Source organism: Odocoileus virginianus, unplaced genomic scaffold, assembly GCF_023699985.2.
Source record: "Odocoileus virginianus isolate 20LAN1187 ecotype Illinois unplaced genomic scaffold, Ovbor_1.2 Unplaced_Scaffold_11, whole genome shotgun sequence".
Classification (NCBI taxonomy): domain Eukaryota; kingdom Metazoa; phylum Chordata; class Mammalia; order Artiodactyla; family Cervidae; genus Odocoileus; species Odocoileus virginianus.
In genome coordinates this window covers 68,902-88,365 of record NW_027224273.1, presented here as the reverse complement: position 1 = coordinate 88,365, position 19,464 = coordinate 68,902, and positions in this window count along the sequence as shown.

The window sequence follows — 19,464 nt, the reverse complement described above, 5'->3', positions numbered from 1 at the left end:
TACCTGCCAGGGATGCTCAACATTTGTTAAATGAGAAACTTAGCACAAGGTTCCATAAGTTAGAATTTTGATCAACTCATTGAAAGTGACTACAGATGATGGAGTGTGTAGCAAGGGATGATACACATAGCCCAGTGAACTGCTGCTAGTTATGTTCCTGTAACTCTCCTAGATCCATAATTCAGAGTATCACAGCTTGCATAAGATTCATCAGACAGAAAACAGTAATTACAAAGACATAATGAAAGGATGATTTTCAGAGAAGGCTCTTTGGTGTATTGGATATCACAGTAGGAAACACATTTTTGCAGCTTTTAAGAAAGATGAGCACCACAGGTATTGGCATTGTAGTGCATGCTGTCCAGCAGCCAGGTCTTATTTTATTAGCATCATTTCAGATAGTGTTGGATTCAGCTGAAATTGGAACATCATACTAAAATGTATTAAACATAATCTAAATCAAGATGATTAATCATCATAAAACATGCATATTTTTGTTGACTTGTCTACTGATAGGCATCCTCACAAATACCATTTGATATGAAATAAGTAAAATACATGAAGAAATGGAATAATCCCACCAGGGAGCCAGCAGGACTTCGCCTGAATCACGTTTATTATATCAACATGGTTGTATTGGCTGAAAAGATGGTGAAATTTTGTAGGATAAATGATGTCAGATCGTGAAGGTTCAGTAATTTATGGCAGATAATGTTTGGTCATCTTCAGTGTAATGACAGCAAAGACAAGCAACAGAACCAATGTATGCCAAGGTTCAATGGTTTATGGTTGTAAACTATATACAACATATTAACGGAGCACCTGATTAAAATGTTCAAATGTGGCTGTGTTGATTTACCTTATTGCAACTTATCCTGAATATCAAAGTACTGAATACTATATTCTTTGCTGAAAATAATCATTCAGTAATCTAGTGCAGTGTCATTTTCTGGAAGCTGATTGATCAAGGTTTGTTGACTAAGCCAGATTTATTGGAAAGGAAATTGCATTTCACATGCAAATTCATGATTAGTTTTTCTTTCAAATTCATTTTTGTACTAATTATTGTATATTGATCTGCAGATCAGTTATTTGAATGATGACTATAAGTTATTTTTATTGTCCCAACAGAAATAGCAATATGTTTATTCTGCATTCATTTTTAAGGTAATGAGGGGAATTCCGTGATGGTCCAGTCATTAGACTCTGTGCTTTTGCTGGCAAGATCAGTGAACTAAGATCCCCAAACTGCCCAGGGTAACAAAAAAAAAAAAACAAAGAAAATAATTAGAGGCACATTTTATAAATTCTGGAAGATATGTCGTGAGGATGTCTGATTCTTGATCTAAAAACAAATAAAATTGTAGCTATAACTTACAATATAGTTTTTATTAAAGCTATTTGGGTCTGAATTGTTCCTTGAAAGTTCATGAGTTTTCCTTCTATTAAAATGTGTTTTAACCAAATTTTTATGTTTTGAATAAATTAAAATGTCTTACACACATTTTAAGAAAACCTACAAAAAAGTATAAAAAATGTTAAGTATTAATATGCTAAGTCAGATTTTTAAAAAATATTTCTTTTCCCCTAAAAATATTGTTTCACAAATTAGATTGTTGAGCACATTGAATGAAATTTCAAGAATTCTACAAAAAGTTGGATGGGTGATGTATTCAGAAAATATAGATTCAGTCTTCAAGATGTTAGAAAAGTCAATACTATAAAAGATAGACTGATAAGTTTATCTTTGTTAAATGTATGTATAAAAGATAAAATAGTATCAGAAAATAATTTCAGTTTGCTGACATAAGGTATGCTAATATAAAGTCTATATGGGTCATAGCATGCTAGCTAAGAAAAAAAGTAGACTCATCCTGTTAATATCTGGATTTCAGGAGGACATTTGACAAAATACTTCTGTGGCAAGGTCCTCTTATGTTAAAGGCAAGATCACTTTAAAAATACTTGTCTTTTTAATAAAATTTAGTCTGTACATTAGATACAAATCCAGATATTGCAAAAGCAAACAAACATAGAAACACAAAACAAAACACATAGAAACACTACTCAGAAATGCAAAGGAAAGATCTATCAGTGCATACAACAGCATGGGTAGATATCAGTCTCATAGAGTGAAAGAAGTGAAGTGAAGTTGCTCAGTTGTGTCCGACTCTATTGCAACCCCATGGACTGTAGCCTACCAGGCTCCTCCGTCCATGGGATTTTCCAGGCAAGAATACTGGAGTGGGTTGCCATTTCCTTCTCCAGGAGATCTTCTCGACCCAGGGATCGAACCCAGGTCTCCCACATTGTAGGCAGACACTTTACCATCTGAGCCACCATGGAAACCCTTGGTGGCTCAGTGAGTGATAAAGTGAAACAGGCCTGACCAAGAGAGCATATATTGTATGATGCAATTTATAAAATTTAAAAAAAAAAGCTAAACTATAATGACAGAAAGATCAGTTGTGCCTCAGGATGAAGGTAGGGGTAGGGAAAGGCAGGGGAGTGGTATTAAATTCAAGGCTTAAATACGTGCAATTTTTTCAGCATAATTTTTATGTTGTTGTTGGGACACTAAGCCATGTCTGACTCTCTGCAAACTTGTGCACTGAAGCATGCCAGCCCTTCTCCTCCTCCACTATCTTCTGCAGTTTGCGCATTTATTTTTAATACCTCAAGGTATTTTAGAAAACACTACAAAGATGAAATAATGAAAAATTTGGCACCAATGCAAAATAGTGAAGCAATATAGCTTATCAAAAACAAAACATCATAGTAATGTTATCAAACAGTTAAGGTGGTATAAGTAGGAATCAAGAATCTTGCTATATGGCAGAAACTGATGGACCTTAAGGTCCTTACTGATGCCAATAAGTCATGTCTGTGATTAATGAGAACAAAAGGCAATTGGGCAATTGGACTTTGGGAAAACCCTGACACAGAAGGTTTACAGAAGATGAATGGAAATTTGAACCATTTGCATACACGACGAAAGTCATCCTAGATGAATGCTGAGCTAAAGTCAGCCACATGGAAATACACATGGAAATAAATTAGACTAGTGGTTTAGATATGGAGAATGAGATAATAAGAAAAATCTTATCTATAGGATAAGTCCTGAGTCTTAGATAAAATCATCTTGTTAAATATCCATGTTTCAATCAAACATGTAAAACATGCTGCAAACATGCTTCCATAAACCACCACACTTGTGGAAGTCAAGTCTTCCTACTTTACCTCATAAAAGCATTTCAGTTGTAGTAGATAGGGTGACTCCATGCCACTGCTCTTAGAATTTAAACAGTGCTGTGTTAGGGTCCATAGTAGGCATCATAGTTTTCAGTGCAGGAGACAAAGACCAGACAAACAAACTACGAGTGAAAAGAGGTGTAAGAAAGTAAGCCACATGTGTGAAAATGTTTCAGTCTCTCCTTTGCTATATGAAACATGGCAACGCAATTGGGAGGGAAACTGTACCTGACGCACCCTCTGTATCATCAAGACAAAGGACACTGTGGATCCCAAGCCCCACATAAATGCTACTCCTCATCTGTTCCCATCAGCTATTAAGTAAAATGGGGTCAAAATGTACACCTAACATCTGAATGCAAGAGAAGCTTAATATGAAAGTTTGTGTTAAATCTATCAATGTTTAAATGATGACACTATTTTATTGCAGATACTTCTTTTTTATTTTATAGCATTTTTCACATTTTAAATAGGTGATCTTCTTTCTGTAATAAAGTGAGGTTGTTCTATGTTTCCTTTGTATGCTTCCTACTTGAGAGAAAAAGATGCTTTCAAAAAAAAAGAGAAAAAGATGCTTTCCTACATTATGGGGTTTTATCCACTTAAAATTTTGGTAAAGAAGAGTTTGTGTTATAGGACTCTAAATTTATACTTGTTTATCCAGGTAAAAAGCCAACTGAAGCCTCATTTATTTAATAACACATCTTAATTTTCACTGGATTTAATGCTACCATATTTTAAAATACATTTATTTCTGTGCTGGTCTTTAGCAAGCTGTTATATTCAGTGTCTTTTATATTACTTGGCCCTGGATGTCCTTTACTATTTTAATTACCAACATGTTAGAACTGTTGTCATCTTTTCTTTAAAGTAAATTTGATATCATTATTCTTCCACAACATTGTCTTGGGTATTCTTGGCCATTTAGTCATCAGTAATTACTGTAACATCATTTTGTCAAAATAATGATAAAAGACCTGCTGGAATGATGGCTAAGGTTGCATTCAACCTGCAGATGAATGGACAAAACATTGTCCTTCTTGGGACAGATCTTTTTATACATGAACTTGCCATAGTCATCTAATGCAATTCCTCTTTAAAGCCTTCCAATGCCTTATAGTCCCTTTATGAAAAACTTTCGTACCTTGTGTTAGATTTATTTCCATGCTTTGTAATTTGCTTTCATCATGAATTTATTATTTAAAAATGTGTATATATATTTTACCAGTATTCTTGTTTATAGGAATACTACTGATTTCTGTATTAAGACCTTGTATTCAGCAACATTGGTAAACTGAGTTCTAAAAATTAGCCTGTGGAGTCTGTTGGATTTTCTCTATGTATAATCAAATTGTCTCCAAATAATGAAAATTATTTTTATTTCTACTCAATCTGTCTGCTCTGTATTTTTCATAATTTTCTATAGTATTTGTTCCCTAGTACTTCTAGTAAAATGTTCAATTATTGCAGTGAAAGCAGGCATCATTTTATGTTTATAACAAAAATAATTATTTTTAAGTTTTATTATTAAATAATACGCTTGCTCTACTTTGGCAAACATATCACATTAGCAATGATGTTCCCAGTTTTCCAGGAGTTTTTGGTGAATACATGCTTAATTTTATAGTGTTTGTTTTGGTAAAGAAGAGGTTAATATATTTATAAAAACTTATATATTTATAAATATATAATATAGTAGCATATAATATATATTATATATAAACATATTATTATATATTTATATTATATTATATATTATATTTATAAAAATTTATATATAATATATTTATAAAAGCTTAATATATTTATATATTTTTCAGAGTTAAGCATAATTGTGTTGCTATGCTAATGCTAAATTATATTATTGTGATAACTAGCATCTTATCACTGAATTGTTTATTTATTAACTCATTGTCATATTGATGTTTTATCTGAGATATTTGTAGTTTGTAAGATAAATATTGACTTAGTTTTTCTTTCTTTTATTATCCTTAAAATATTTGGTGTCAATGTTATAGTAATATAATAAAATGATTCAGAGGGCCTACATTCTTTTTCCATTTTCTGAAACATATTAAAAAATTGAATATCTCAAAATTTGAATCAAATTAAAAAACAGGTATAAATGCATTCATGTTTTCTATTTCTTGTGTAAATATATTTAGCTATTTATACTTTTATAGAACAATATTTATCTATAATTTTAATTTAGTGGTACTTTATGGTTTATAGCATTTTAGTATGACCTTAAATATTTCATTTATAATTGTACAGAGTTTTTCATTCTCTAACTTGATCTTGTATGGTTTAATTTTATTCTACCAAATTTTAATAAGATTAAATTATGTTTAAAAAGTTTTTAATTGAAGTATAGTTGATTTACAGTATTGCATCAATTGCAGTTGTATAGCAAACTGAATCAGTAATATATATTTTAGAGATTATTTTCCATTGTATATTATTATAAAATATTGAATATAGCTCCCTGTTCTAACAGTAAATCCTTGTTGTTTATCCATTTTATGTATAGTAATTTATACGATTAAGTTGTTTTAAAGTGTTATCAAAGCTTAGCATTTGGTTTTGATCTTTTATTTTCTATTTTATTGATTCACCATTCTGAATTTCTATATTCAACTTTATGTGTGCTTAGTTCATTTCTAAGATTTTAGTTTAATTGTTAAACAATTTTCTTCTTCCTTTATATGCATTTTTAATCTATTTATTCCTTACATGCAATTTATCTAAAAATCTACAATATATTATATAAACATATATGGATATTTATACACTTTTTACTGGAGAAGGAAATGGCAACCCACTCCAGTAATCTTGCCTAGAGAATTCCAGGAACAGAGGAGACTGACAGGCCACAGTCCATGGGGTTGGAGTCAGGCATGACTGAGCAACTATCACTCACATATGCCATTTAAACTTTTCATGATTGCCAACTCTAAAAAGAGACTGATCCATATTACAAAATGATGTTCATTTTTCTTTATCATAAATTCCTTCCAATAAGCTTTCACAGTCTCCAATATCAGACCATCTCACACTCTATTTTTCTTGATTTGTACAGCAAGCATTATATATTCCTTTCTCTTTTAATATTTCAAACATAAGACGACATGAATCTGATTGTATGCATTCTGTGAACCAGTATGTATGGTCCTTTCCATCCCTTCCAGTGGCTGGAGTTACTGTTCCAATCCTCCTAAAAGTTGATGTGCCTCTCATTTTAGAGGTGAGTCAGATCTTTTTTTTTTTTTTCCCCCATTTATTTTTATTAGTTGGAGGGTAATTACTTTACATCATTGCAGTGGTTTTTGTCATACATTGAAGTGAATTAGCCCTGTATTTACATGTATTCCCCATCCCGGTCCCCCCTCCCACCTCCCTCTCCACCCGATCCCTCTGGGTCTTCCCAGTGCACCAGGCCCGAGCACTTGTCTCATGCACCCAACCTGGGCTGGTGATCTGTTTCACCCTAGATAATATACATATTTCGATGCTGTTCTCTTGAAACATCCCACCCTCGCCTTCTCCCAGAGTCCACAAGTCTGTTCTATACATCTGAGTCTCTTTTTCTGTTTTGCATACTGTGGTACATATACACCATGGAATATTACTCAGCCATTAAAAAGAATTCATTTGAATCAGTTCTAATGAGATGGATGAAACTGAAGCCCATTATACAGAGCGAAGTAAGCCAGAAAGATAAAGACCATTACAGTATACTAACACATATATATGGAATTTAGAGAGTCAGATCTTTTAAAACAAGTACATTTCACTTTAAAAATATATGAGAGCAAATGAAGTTTAACCAAATAGTGGGATACAAGACAGATCACCCATCTTAACTTGCTGTGGATGTGAAATGAGCATTTACCAAACTGATTTCTTATTGCCTCTTTCTGAAGTTTTATTTGTTGGTAACCTAAGGCGATATGCTTGCTGGTGTTTTTATTACTTCAATCAACAACCTGTTTCATTACACATTATGTGTCTCAAATGGAGTCTCGGATCAGGAGCTTAGCTGCAGTTGGGGCCAGGCCCCCTGACAGACTCCTGGAAGGTCTGGTCCTGGGATGTGGGTGGACTCTCAAGGATCAGCAGTGTCACTGTTGTCTTGGGTAGTTTTACATTTTCATACAAACTGCAGAGATTTGTGGAAGCATCTCAAACAACTAGACAGAGCAATGGACTGGGTGTTTTTCCTCTCACTTCTGTAAATAAGAAACCTCATATGGGGTAGGGGGGGGACGGGGCAGGGGGCATGCCACCCCGATGTGGGCTTCCTTCCCAGACCTGAAGGGTGGTTGACAAGAGGCTCCTCCAGCTCTGTACAAGGTCCAGAGGGACTCTACGCAATGCTAACACATGACATTTTTACTGAATCAAACCCTGATGATTGCATTTGCAATTTAATTAAGGCAGCCTTATTTTTAGAGTTTGCATTGAAAGCCTTGGAGGAAAAGAAGCAAAGGCTTCCTCTCACCACCCCAGAAAGAGACAACAAATCAAAGTCTGAAAATTACTAAGAGAAGGGCAGATAGGTAAATGATCCTAGAATTAAATATAGCAGCAAATTTCACTCTGATCTATGCTATTTGGAGGAAGGGTGACATTACATTTTTCATGTTTACTTTTTCAGAGTCCCTGGAAGGCAGAATGCAGCTTCTTTTCAATCCTGGGCAATTTGGTAGGTATGAATCTAACACCACATGAAAGAGAGTTAAACTTGCTCCTTGTTATAGAAGGTCTTCCTTACCCTGTTTAGAAGCTGACACCTTATTCTACTGTTCATCTTCCTTTGACTTGGCAAAATCTCCTTGAGACTCCAATAGGTTTTTCATACAAATACTTTTTTTTTCAATTTTAAAAACTACGCTTTATAAAACACAGTCTTGCCTTTTTAAGAAGAAATTTATCAAATCAGAGAAAAGGTTTGTACAGAGATCATTTCTGGCAGTCTTGCAATTAAAACAACTACACACAGCCTGTTCTTCTGATTAATTGTCTAAAATATCTAAATTAGTTACTAGAGGTTGCTTGGTTGGAAAGTATAAATGAATATATATTTCCACATGATACCAATATACTATATTCAGTTTGTGTGGCTGGTTTGTCAATTGGAAGGAAAGGCATCAATGCACACTCACAGTCCTTTGGTCTCCAATCCTTGCTTCATCCTGTTGATGGAGATGAATGCCAGTCTCTAAATTGACTTTCTAATTGCAAGGATTCCCTGATAGCATAGATGAAAAAGAACCCACCTGCCAATACAGGAGACATGGTATCACTCCTTGGATTTGTAAGATGCCCTGGAGAAGGAAATGCCAACCCACTCTAATACTCTTGCCTGGGAAATTCCATGGACAAAGGAGCCTTGTGGACTACGTTCCATGGAGTCACAAAGTGTAGTATATGACTTAGGAACTAAATAAGAACAAACAACTATTTCATTTTGTGTTTCTAGAATCTGTTAACCTATTAAATATCTATGGTGATAAAATAACCTATCCCACTGGGCATGATTTAGATTAATATAATACTTTATTTTTCACAATGACAAGAGTGACATGGATTTAAGGGAAAGCTTTTGAAAAGTTTGTTTTAGTTCAGTTCAGTCGCTCAGTCGTGTCTGACTCTTTGAGACCCTGTGAACTGCAGCACGCCAGGCCTCCCTGTCCATCACCAACTCCCAGAGTCCACCCAAACTCATGTCCATTGAATCAGTGATGCCATCCAACCATCTCATCCTCTGTCGTCCCCTTCTCCTCCTGCCTTCAATCTTTCCCAGCATCAGGGTCTTTTCAAATGAGTCAGCTCTTCACATCAAGTGGCCAAAGTATTGGAGTTTCAGCTTTAGCATCAGTCCTTCCAATGAACATCCAGGACTGATCTCCTTTAGGATGGACTGGGTGGATCTCCTTGCAGTCCAAGGGACTCTAAAGAGTCTTCTCCAACACCACAGTTCAAAAGCATCAATTCTTCTGTGCTCAGCTTTCTTTATACTCCAACTCTCATATCCATACATGACTACTGGAAAAACCATAGCCTTGATTAGATGGATCTTGCTGACATAGTAATGTCTCTGCTTTCTAATATGCTGTCTAGTTTGATCATAACTTTCCTTCCAGAGAGCAAGCGTCTTTTAATTTCATGGCTGCAATCACCATCTGCAGTGATTTTGGAGCCCAGAAAAATAAAGTCAGCCACTGTTTCCACTGTTTCCCCATCTATTTGCCATGAAGTGATGGGACCAGATGCCATGATCTTAGTTTTCTGAATGTTGAGTTTTAAGCCAACTTTTTCACTCTCCTTTCAATTTTCATCAGGAGGCTCTTTAGTTCTTCACTTTCTGCCATAAGGGTGGTGTCATCTGCATATCTGAGCTTATTGATATTTCTCCCAGCAATCTTGATTCCAGATTGTGCTTCTTCTGGTTCCATGTCCAGTTCTAACTATTGCTTCCAGACCTGCATACAGGTTTCTCAAGAGGCAGGTCAGGTGGTCTGGTATTCCCCTCTCTTTCAGAATTTTCCAGTTTATGGTGATCCACACAATCAAAGCCTTTGTCATAGTCAATAAAGCAGAAATATATGTTTTTGTTTTCGTTTTTTGCTGGAATTCTCTTGCTTTTTTGATGATCCAGTGAATGTTGGCTATCTGATCTCTGGCTCCTCTGCCTTTTCTAAAACCAGCTTGAATATCTGAAAGTTCACAGTTCACATATTGCTGAAGCCTGGCTTGGAGAATTTTCAGCATTACTTTACTAGCATGCAAGATGAGCGCGGTAGTTAAAACATTCTTTGGCATTGCCTTTCTTTGGTATTGGAATGAAAACTGACTTTTTCCAGTCCTGTGGTCACTGCTGAGTTTTCCAAATTTTCTGGCATATTGAGTGCAGCACTTTCACAGCATCCTCTCTTAAGATTTGAAATAGCTCAACTGTAATTCCATCGCCTCCACTAGCTTTGTTCATAGTGATGCTTCTAAGGTCCACTTGACTTCACACTCCAGAATGTCTGGCTCTAGGTGAGTGATCACACCATCGTGATTATCTGGGTTGTGAAGATCTTTTTTGTACAGTTCTTCTGTGTATTCTTGCCACCTCTTCTTAATATCTTCTGCTTCTCTTAGTCCATACCATTTCTGTCCTTTATTGAGCCCATCTTTGCATGAAGTGTTCCCTTGGCATCTCTAATTTTCTTGAAGAGTTCTCTTGTCTTTCCCATTTTATTGTTTTCCTCTATTTCTTTGCATTGATTGCTGAGGAATGCTTTCTTATCTCTCCTTGCTATTCTTTGGAACTCTGCATTCAGATGGATATATCTTTCCTTTTCTCCTTTGCCTTTTGCTTCTCCTCTTTTCACAGTTATTTGGAAGACCTCCTCAGACAACCATTTTGGTTTTTTGCATTTCTCTTTCATGGGGATGGTCTTGATCTCTGTCTCCTGTACAATGCCATGAACCTCTGTCCATAGTTCATCAGGCACTCTATCAGATCTAGTCCCTTAAATCTATTTCTCACTTCCACTGTATAATCATAAGAGATTTGATTTAGGTCATACCTGAATTGTCTAATGGTTTTCCCTACTTTCTTCAATTTAAGTCTGAATTTGGCAATAAGGAGTTCATGATCTGAGCCACAGTCAGCTCCCAGTCATGTTTTTGCTGACTGTATAGAGCTTCTCCATGTTTTGCTGCAAAGAATGTAATCAATCTGATTTTGGTGTTGGCCATCTGTTGATGCCCGTGTGTAGAGTCTTGTGTTGTTGGAAGAGGGTGTTAGCTATGACCAGTGCATTCTCTTGGCAAAACTCTATTAACCTTTGCCCTGTTTCATTCTGTACTCCAAGGCCAAATTTGCCTGTTACTCCAGGTGTTTCTTGACTTCTTACTTTTGCATTACCAGTCCCCTATAATGAAAAGGACATCTTTTTTGGGTGTTAATTCTAGAAGGTCTTATAAGTCTTCATAGAACCATTCAGCTTCAGCTTCTTTAGCATGTCGGGGCATAGACTTGGATTACCATGATATTGAATGGTTTGCCTTGGAAACAAACAGAAATCATTCTGTCATTTTTGAGATTGCATCTAAGTACTGCATTTCGGACTCTTTTGTTGACTGTGATGGCTACTCCATTTCTTCTAAGGGATTCCTGCCCACAGTAGTAGATATAAAGGTCATCAGAGTTAAATTCATCCTTTCCAGTCCATTTTAGTCAATTCCAGTCCATTCTCAGTCAAATTTGAGTTTACGTGAAGTCTAAGCTGGAATGTGTGGCAGGAGGCAGGTAGAAAATAATTTATTTAACAGGAATTTGTACAATGTGCTGGGCACCTCCACTAGTGATGCAGTGATGGGCAAAACCAACTTATGCTCTGAAGAACATTCCAGAGAGACTGCTGAAAAGACAGAAACTTGTCCATAGTGGAAAAACAGTTGTTACTGAATCTGTCCCAAAGTGAAATTTAGAGCCAGATTTTAATGCACTTCCTTAATTCAGTTACATTATTATGTCCCAAATCAAAGCCAGACATGCCAATAAGACAAAGTACAACTAAAGCATACCCATACCCATTCTCAGCTCCCTCTATGTGGATGACATCATCAAATATGCAGGTGGGCACACTATGGAAGAGCTATTTTCTTTGATATTCCCTTGACTCTCCTTGCCCCACATCAATGCTACCCCTTTTTATCTCCTAACACTCAGTCTCCTTTTTCTGATATGTGTTTATAGTACTTCTCTCCATTTCTACCTCATTTCCTGACATTAAGGTGCCATCCTTTTACCCTTGGACTTCTTTTATAATGTTTGCAGTAGATGGAGATCCATGCTCCATTTTTTGACTGCACAATTCTCTTGGAAATCATCCTTGTCTTTATAGAGTTTGCCGATGATATGAGTCCTGCTTTCCCTTTAGGAGAATTCAGTACTGTGTTTTCCATTTCAGACTCTTTGTATTTCAGATACATGAATTCAGACTCTTTGCATTTCAGATACATGAATGTGAGCTGAGCTCTACCAACCAGACATGAAGGAAGATTTGAAATTTCAATTCAAAAGCATGGGATATAGAGATAAAAGGATATCCTGGAATCATCTCTGTCATAGCAGGACAGAGGAATATGCAACTTTCAGGGTCAAGAGTGTGAAAGGGTTTCCTGGCAGTAGAACCAGATGCCCAGCTGAACTGAGAGGTGGCTACGGTGATGTTCTTACTGAACAATGTCCCTTGGATAGTTACTGCTCCATGTTGAGATATGGGGAGAAACTGAAGGGAAACACAGAAATATTTATGGCAACTTGACATGAGCACAATATACAAGGGCTTGATTAATTAAGCAGGATCCTAACCAGGATTTTCTCAAATTCACAAGATAAGTTGCATGGGGTGAAGGCTGTAGACAAACCATGCTTTGTAGAACCATGTTGAATATATGTTAACATTTTAAGGTTAAGTTTTTAAACTGTGACTGAGAAATGGCTTACAATCTGAGAAAAATTTTGTGTGATTAGTGAAAGTGAGATCTTTAGAAGTGCAATGTTTCAAAAGATGGGTCATAATTGTTCCATATTTTACAAGAATAATCAGTGAATAAGGTGATAATCTGGGTATTGTATACCTGAAAATAGTTGTCACAGGGTGTCTAATAGAATCAGCTTAAGATTTTCAAATGTAATTTTTATCACAGATGATCCAGACATTAGAAAATAATGACCTTGAAACCACATTCTTTGGGCATTTTAAAAATGTCTATAAAATTGTTGACATTGGCAAATTATGAACAATCAAATTAAAGCAAATTTTGAAGGTCAGTGTCACTTGCCTCAATAATGATCATCTTTACAAATGAATGTTTTGTGTTTGCTAAAATTACTTTAAAATCTCTTCTTTCATTCCAATATAACTTTGTGGGAGACTGTTTTTCTTTCTACTATAATTTTAATAAAAATAGAACATAAAAAAATATGTATAATTTACTCTTGGAAAGGAACATTGTCATCAACCAATTCAAAGTAATTAAGTCAAGGCTATTTATCACATTAAAAAAATTGATGCACTTGATGTTCATTTAAGATGTGTGCCCAGATGTTTAATATGGTGATCACTGGTTCCTTTATAACCTTTTGTTTAATTATGCTTGTGAAACAATGAAAAGTTATGTCATTATTCTCTGAATTCATTATTTGTATCAGAAAACCAGTGAGGGAAAAATGTGCTTATATTTTGAAGCTTTTTCTATGTTCCTGCATTACATTTTCTGTGATCATGTTTACTGAAATGCAGCTTAGGTGTGTTGAATCTTATAGTGAAAGCTTTGAACTTACATTTTCTGTGCTTTTCATGTTTTGTTTTCTAATATTTTTATTGTATATGATAAAATATGTATTCATTCTTGATATATACATGTATATGTATTTATAGGATATGTATTTATATTTATTTCAGAGTACATTATGTGAAATGTCATGCTGGATGAATCAGAAACTGGAATCAAGATTGCAGGAAAAATATCAGCAATCTCAGATATGCAGATGATACCATTCTAATGGCAGAAAATGAAGAGGAACTAAAGAGCCTCTTGATGAGGGTGAAAGAGGAGAGTGAAAAAGCTGGCTTGAAACTCAACATTCAAAAAACTAAGATCATGGTATCCAGTCCCATCACTTCATGACAAACAGAAGGGGAAAAAATGGAAGCAGTGACAGATTTTATTTTCTTGGGCTCCAAAATCACTGTGGATGTTGACTACAACCATGAAATTAAAAGATGCTTGCTCCTTAGAGGGAAAACTTAACAAAACTAGACAAACTATTAATAAGAAGGGACATCAATTTGCCAACAAACACTCCTTTGTTCATGGGACTTCCCACACAAAAACACTGGAGTAGATTGCCATTTCCTTCTCTAGGGGATCCTTCCAACCCAGGGACTGAATCCATATCTTCTGAAAATTATGCAAAAATTTAGTGGTACACTTTTAATGGAAGAAAGAAATGCTTTTCAGAAACCATCTTCCTTAAATAATATTAAATGAAGATACAGGGTGATATGAAAACGTGAAAAAATTGCAAAGCAAGCCTGAACTGTTCACAGAATACTTTCTTAGGGAAGTACCATTTGACCAGAGATCTGGAAGAACAGGGCTTCCCTGGTGGCTCAGTGTTAAAGAATCCATCTACAATGTGGGAGACCCGGGTTCAATCCCTGGGTTGGAAAGATCCCCTAGAGAAGGGAAAAGCTACCCACTCCAGTATTCTGGCCTAGAGAAGTCCATGGACTGTATAGTCCATGAGGTCTCAAAGAGTCAGGCACAACTGAACAACTTTCACTTTACTTCTTTTAGATTCTACATATAAGCAGTATCATATGATATATGTACTGCTCTGTCTGACTCTGTTTACTCATTTGACAATCTCTTAGGTCCATCCATATTTCTGTAAATGACATTATTTCACTCTTTCTAATGGTTGAATAATATTTCAGTATATATGTGTATGTGCGTGTGTATGTATATGTGTGTATATATATACACTTCCCTGGTAGCTCAGTGGTAAAAAATCTGTCTGACAATGACAATGCAGGAGACATGAGTTTGATCCCTGGTCCAGGGAGATCCCTTGGAGAAGGAAATGGCAACCCACTCCAGTGTTCTTACCTGGGAAATCCCATGGAAATACTGACAGAACATCAATTATATATATATTTACTTACCACAACTTCTTTATTCACTCATCTGTCAATGGAAGTTTAGGGTGGTTTACATCTTGCTTTGTATACAGTGCTGCGAAGATCACATGGGTGCATGTACCTTTTTGAATTAGAGTATTCATCTTTTCTGGACATATGCCTAGAAGTAGGACTGATGAATAATATAGCAACTTTATTTTTAGTTTTATAAGAACCCTCCATATAGTTCTTCATAGTGCCTGCATCAATTTACATTCCCACTGGTTCCAAATAGGAAAAGGAATACGTCAAGGCTGTATATTGTCACCCTACTTATTTAATTGTATGAAGAGTAAATCATGAGAAACACTCGACTGGAGGAAGCACAAGCTGGAATCAAGACTGACAGGAGAAATATCAATAACCTCAGATAGGCATATGACACCACCATTATGGCAGAAAGTGAAGAAGAACTAAAGAGCTTCTTGATGAAAGTGAAAGAGGAGAGTGAAAAAGTTGGCTTAAAACTCAACATTCAGAAAACTAAGATCATGGCATCTGGTCCTATCACTTCATGGCAAATAGATGGGGAAACAATGGAAACAGTGGCTGACTTTATTTTTCTGGGCTCCAAAATCACTGCAGATGGTGATTACAGCCATGAAATTAAAAGACGCTTACTCCTTGGAAGGAAAGTTATGACCAACCTAGACAGCGTATTAAAAAGCAGAGACATTACTTTGTCAACAAAGGTCCGTCTAGTCAAGGCTATGGCTTTTTCAGTAGTCATGTATGGATGTGAGAGTTGGACTATAAAGAAAGCTGAGTGCTGAAAAACTGATGTTTTGAACTTTGTTGTTGAAGAAGACTTTTGAGAGTCCCTTGGACTGCAATGAGATCCAACCAGTCCATCCTAAAGATTAGTCCCGGGTGTTCACTGGAAGGACTTATGTTGAAGCTGAAACTCCAATACTTTGGCCACCTGATGCAAAGAGCTGGCTCACTGGAAAAGACCCTGATGCTGGGAAAGACTGAAGGCAGGAGGAGAAGGGAACGACAGAGGATAAGATGATTGGATCATCTCCGACTCAGTGGACGTGGGTTTGGGTGGACTTCGGGAGTTGGTGATGGACAGGGAGGCCTGGCGTTCAGCGGTTCATGGGGTGGCAAAGAGTCAGACACGACTGAGTAACTGAACTGAACTGAGACTGAAGGTTCCCTTGCTTCATATCTTCTCCAGAATTCATTATTTGTAGACTTTTTCATGATGGCCATTTTGGCTTGGGTGAGGTGATACCTCACTGTCATTTTGATTTGCATCTCTGTAATAATTAGTGGGTTGAGCATTTCTTGTTTCATGTGCCTATTGGTCATCGGTATGTATTTTTTTGGAGAAATATCTATTTAGGTCTTCTGCCCAATTTTTTTTTTATGGTGTCATGTCTTATACTTAAGTCATTAAGTCATTTTGACATTAATTTTGTGGGTGGTGTGAGGGGGCTTCCCAGGTGGTGCTAGTGTAAAGAATCTACCTACCAATGCAGGAGATGCAGGTTTGATCCTTGAGTTGGGAAGATCCCCTGGAGAAGAGAATGGAAACCCATTCCAGTGTTCTTGCCTGGACAGATGAGCCTGGAGAGCTATAGTCGACAGAGTCACAAAGAATCATACACAACAGACCAGCACACTCTCCCACATGAAGGTGAGCAAGTTTTCAAAGGTCATTGATTTATATGCTTCTGTCAAATATCATTGTAATTAGTTAGTTATTTTAAATAATATTATATTTATCATGAAACCACCATTTCTACTGCCTTCACAATAACCATGCTGTCTCTTCTCCCTCTATTGCTGTTTCCGAGATGGTGACCATCTTATGTCCCATATTTTTCATCTCCTTGCTTTCCAAATTTAGCACATTTTTTACTTTGTATTATCCTTAGATTTACATAGCATTTATATTAATTTTAGACTTACATAGAATCTTTAAAGATACACAGAAAGTTCCTGTATAGCCCACATCAAGTTTTCTTTATTATTAACATCCTGAATTAGAATGATCATTTGTACAATTAATGAAAAAATATGAATATACTATTATTACCACAAATCTATACCGTGTTCAGATTTTCTCAGTTTTCACCTAGTGTTTCTATTTTTATTTCCTATTTAGTATTCTATCTAGGATGCCATATTGTAATCCCTCATCATGCCTCTGTTATATTCTTTTAGGCTCTGACAATTCTTCAGAACTTCATTCTTTTGGATGGCTTTGATATTTTTGAGAAGTACTTGTATAGTGTTTAGTAGAATGTCCTTCAACTGGACTTTATCTGACATTTTTCTCATGATTATACTGGGGTTCTAAGTTTTGAGAGGAAAATCTGAGTAAAGAGCTATCATATTAAATAATATCAAGTTATATTATCAGTATGACTCCTCAGTGTTGACCTTGACCTTGATCACTAGGCTTTCCAAACTCTGATCATTAAAAGTACTTCACTATGCCCAGTACATGGTTAAGGTTCGGAAGTAATGCTCCATCTTCCTGAGGGAACATTACCTGCATAAATTATTTGGCATTCTTCTGGATCAGAGACTTGTACTTTTCCCCTGGTTATTAATTTATATGGCATTAATCTTTATCAGCATAGACTCATGGATTTTTACTTATACTTAGCATTGTAATCCAGTGTAACACTATTTTTTGCTCAAACTATTCCAGCTTTCATTATTGCAAACATTTTCATCTGGCTCCTGAGTCCAAATGCCATCCCCTAGTGCTGCATTTTGCACTGTTTGCTGGTTTTGCACACTTCATTGTTTTGGGTGCTGTGAAATGCTCCAGGCTCATCATGTGTATGCCACCTCCAACTTGAGAATCAGTCATTCCTCCAAGGAACCCTGCTTCCTTTCACTGGCAAATGGTGTTTGGAAACCACGCTCTGAGTGCTGGGGTGCTTGTTGTCACTAGGATGCTACTCTTTGAAAGTTACATATACGTTGCCATACTAATCAGAGTATATGTGCATATCTTTAAGTATTTTTGCATAGATCTACCTGTATGTTAAGCTAAATATAAGTTCTTCCTGGTGTCTCTAACTCTAATCCATTAACTAACTGATTATTTTATACTTCTCTCTGTCACCTTTTACTCCAAGAGTGAGAAACTTGGTTGCAACCATCTGTCATCATTTACTTAATGATTCAATTCCAGTACACCCATGTTAGAAGCACTAATCCACACCCCATGGGAAACAATTTTATCTACCAGAGTAAAAACTATATGCAGTTCATTTTGTTATCAAGCTTACATTCTCTACCAATTTCTAAAGTTCCTTAAGTCAGAAATGTGTCCTCCTATTACTTCCAGTGAGGTTATTTTATGTGTTAATAGTGCAGCTAGATTCTCTGTCACAGTCTGCATTCATCCCAGGCTTGTCCAATCTCCTACATGATTCTTTAAGGAAATTCATAACTTCATATTTATTCATCCTGATGTAGTGTTATACAAGGCTTGATGAATGTATTGTGTCATATAGCCACCATCAGAGTATCACAGAGAGTAGTTTCACCACCCTAAAAAAAAATTCCTGTGTTTCAACCCATTCTCCTTGGGAAACGCTGGCACTATTGATCTTTTACCATTTTCCCTTTTCCAGAATGTCACATAAATGGGATCAGATAGTATACGGCCTTTCCAGAATGGTTTCTTTTACTTGGTAAAATGTAATTAAGTTTCACTCAGAATTTTGCATGACTTGACAATTCATTCATTTTTACCATTGAACAGTATTCCCTTTTACTGATGCACCACAATTTGTTTATCTGTTCACCTGTTGGAGAGTATCCAGGTTGCTTCCAGGTTTTTTTTTTTTTTTTTTTTAAGAACTACTAATAAAGCTTCTATAAGCATTTGTCCTTGAGCAGCAGAAACTGTTGAATCAGTATAGTGAAACATGAAGGAGAACCTGTGTTGAATCTTATGAAAAGTGTGTATTTAGTTTTGAAAACAATCATCCAACCAAAGTGGACAAATTATTTTGCAGGAACACAGATATTAAATGAAATTTTCTATGGTCATGAAAACTTGTTAGTGATTGGTAGGGTCAGTTTGGATTTTAGCCATTTCAACATTTATGTAATGATAACTCATTTTAATTTTAATTGCATGTCCCTCATAAAACATACCTTGTGTTTTATTCAACACCTGTTCTGAAATGAATTGCTCTTTACCGAAAGAAATAAGGAGCCAGGATGTATACTTATAAAAATATTCTCTAATATTTGGAAGAATAATATACTGCACTCACAGTGTAAGGGAAGGATATATTTGTGGGGGAATCATTCTTTAGGGGGAAAAGAAAAATTAATTTTAATCACTACCTACTTGATACATACATTAAAGTCATTTGTAGCAAACAGAGATTCCAGGGGGGTGGGGAAAAAAAGTTAAATGTGATGAACACCTGACATATCAAAATGAAAGGAGGCTGGCTAAGAAGGGGACTGGAATGCAAAA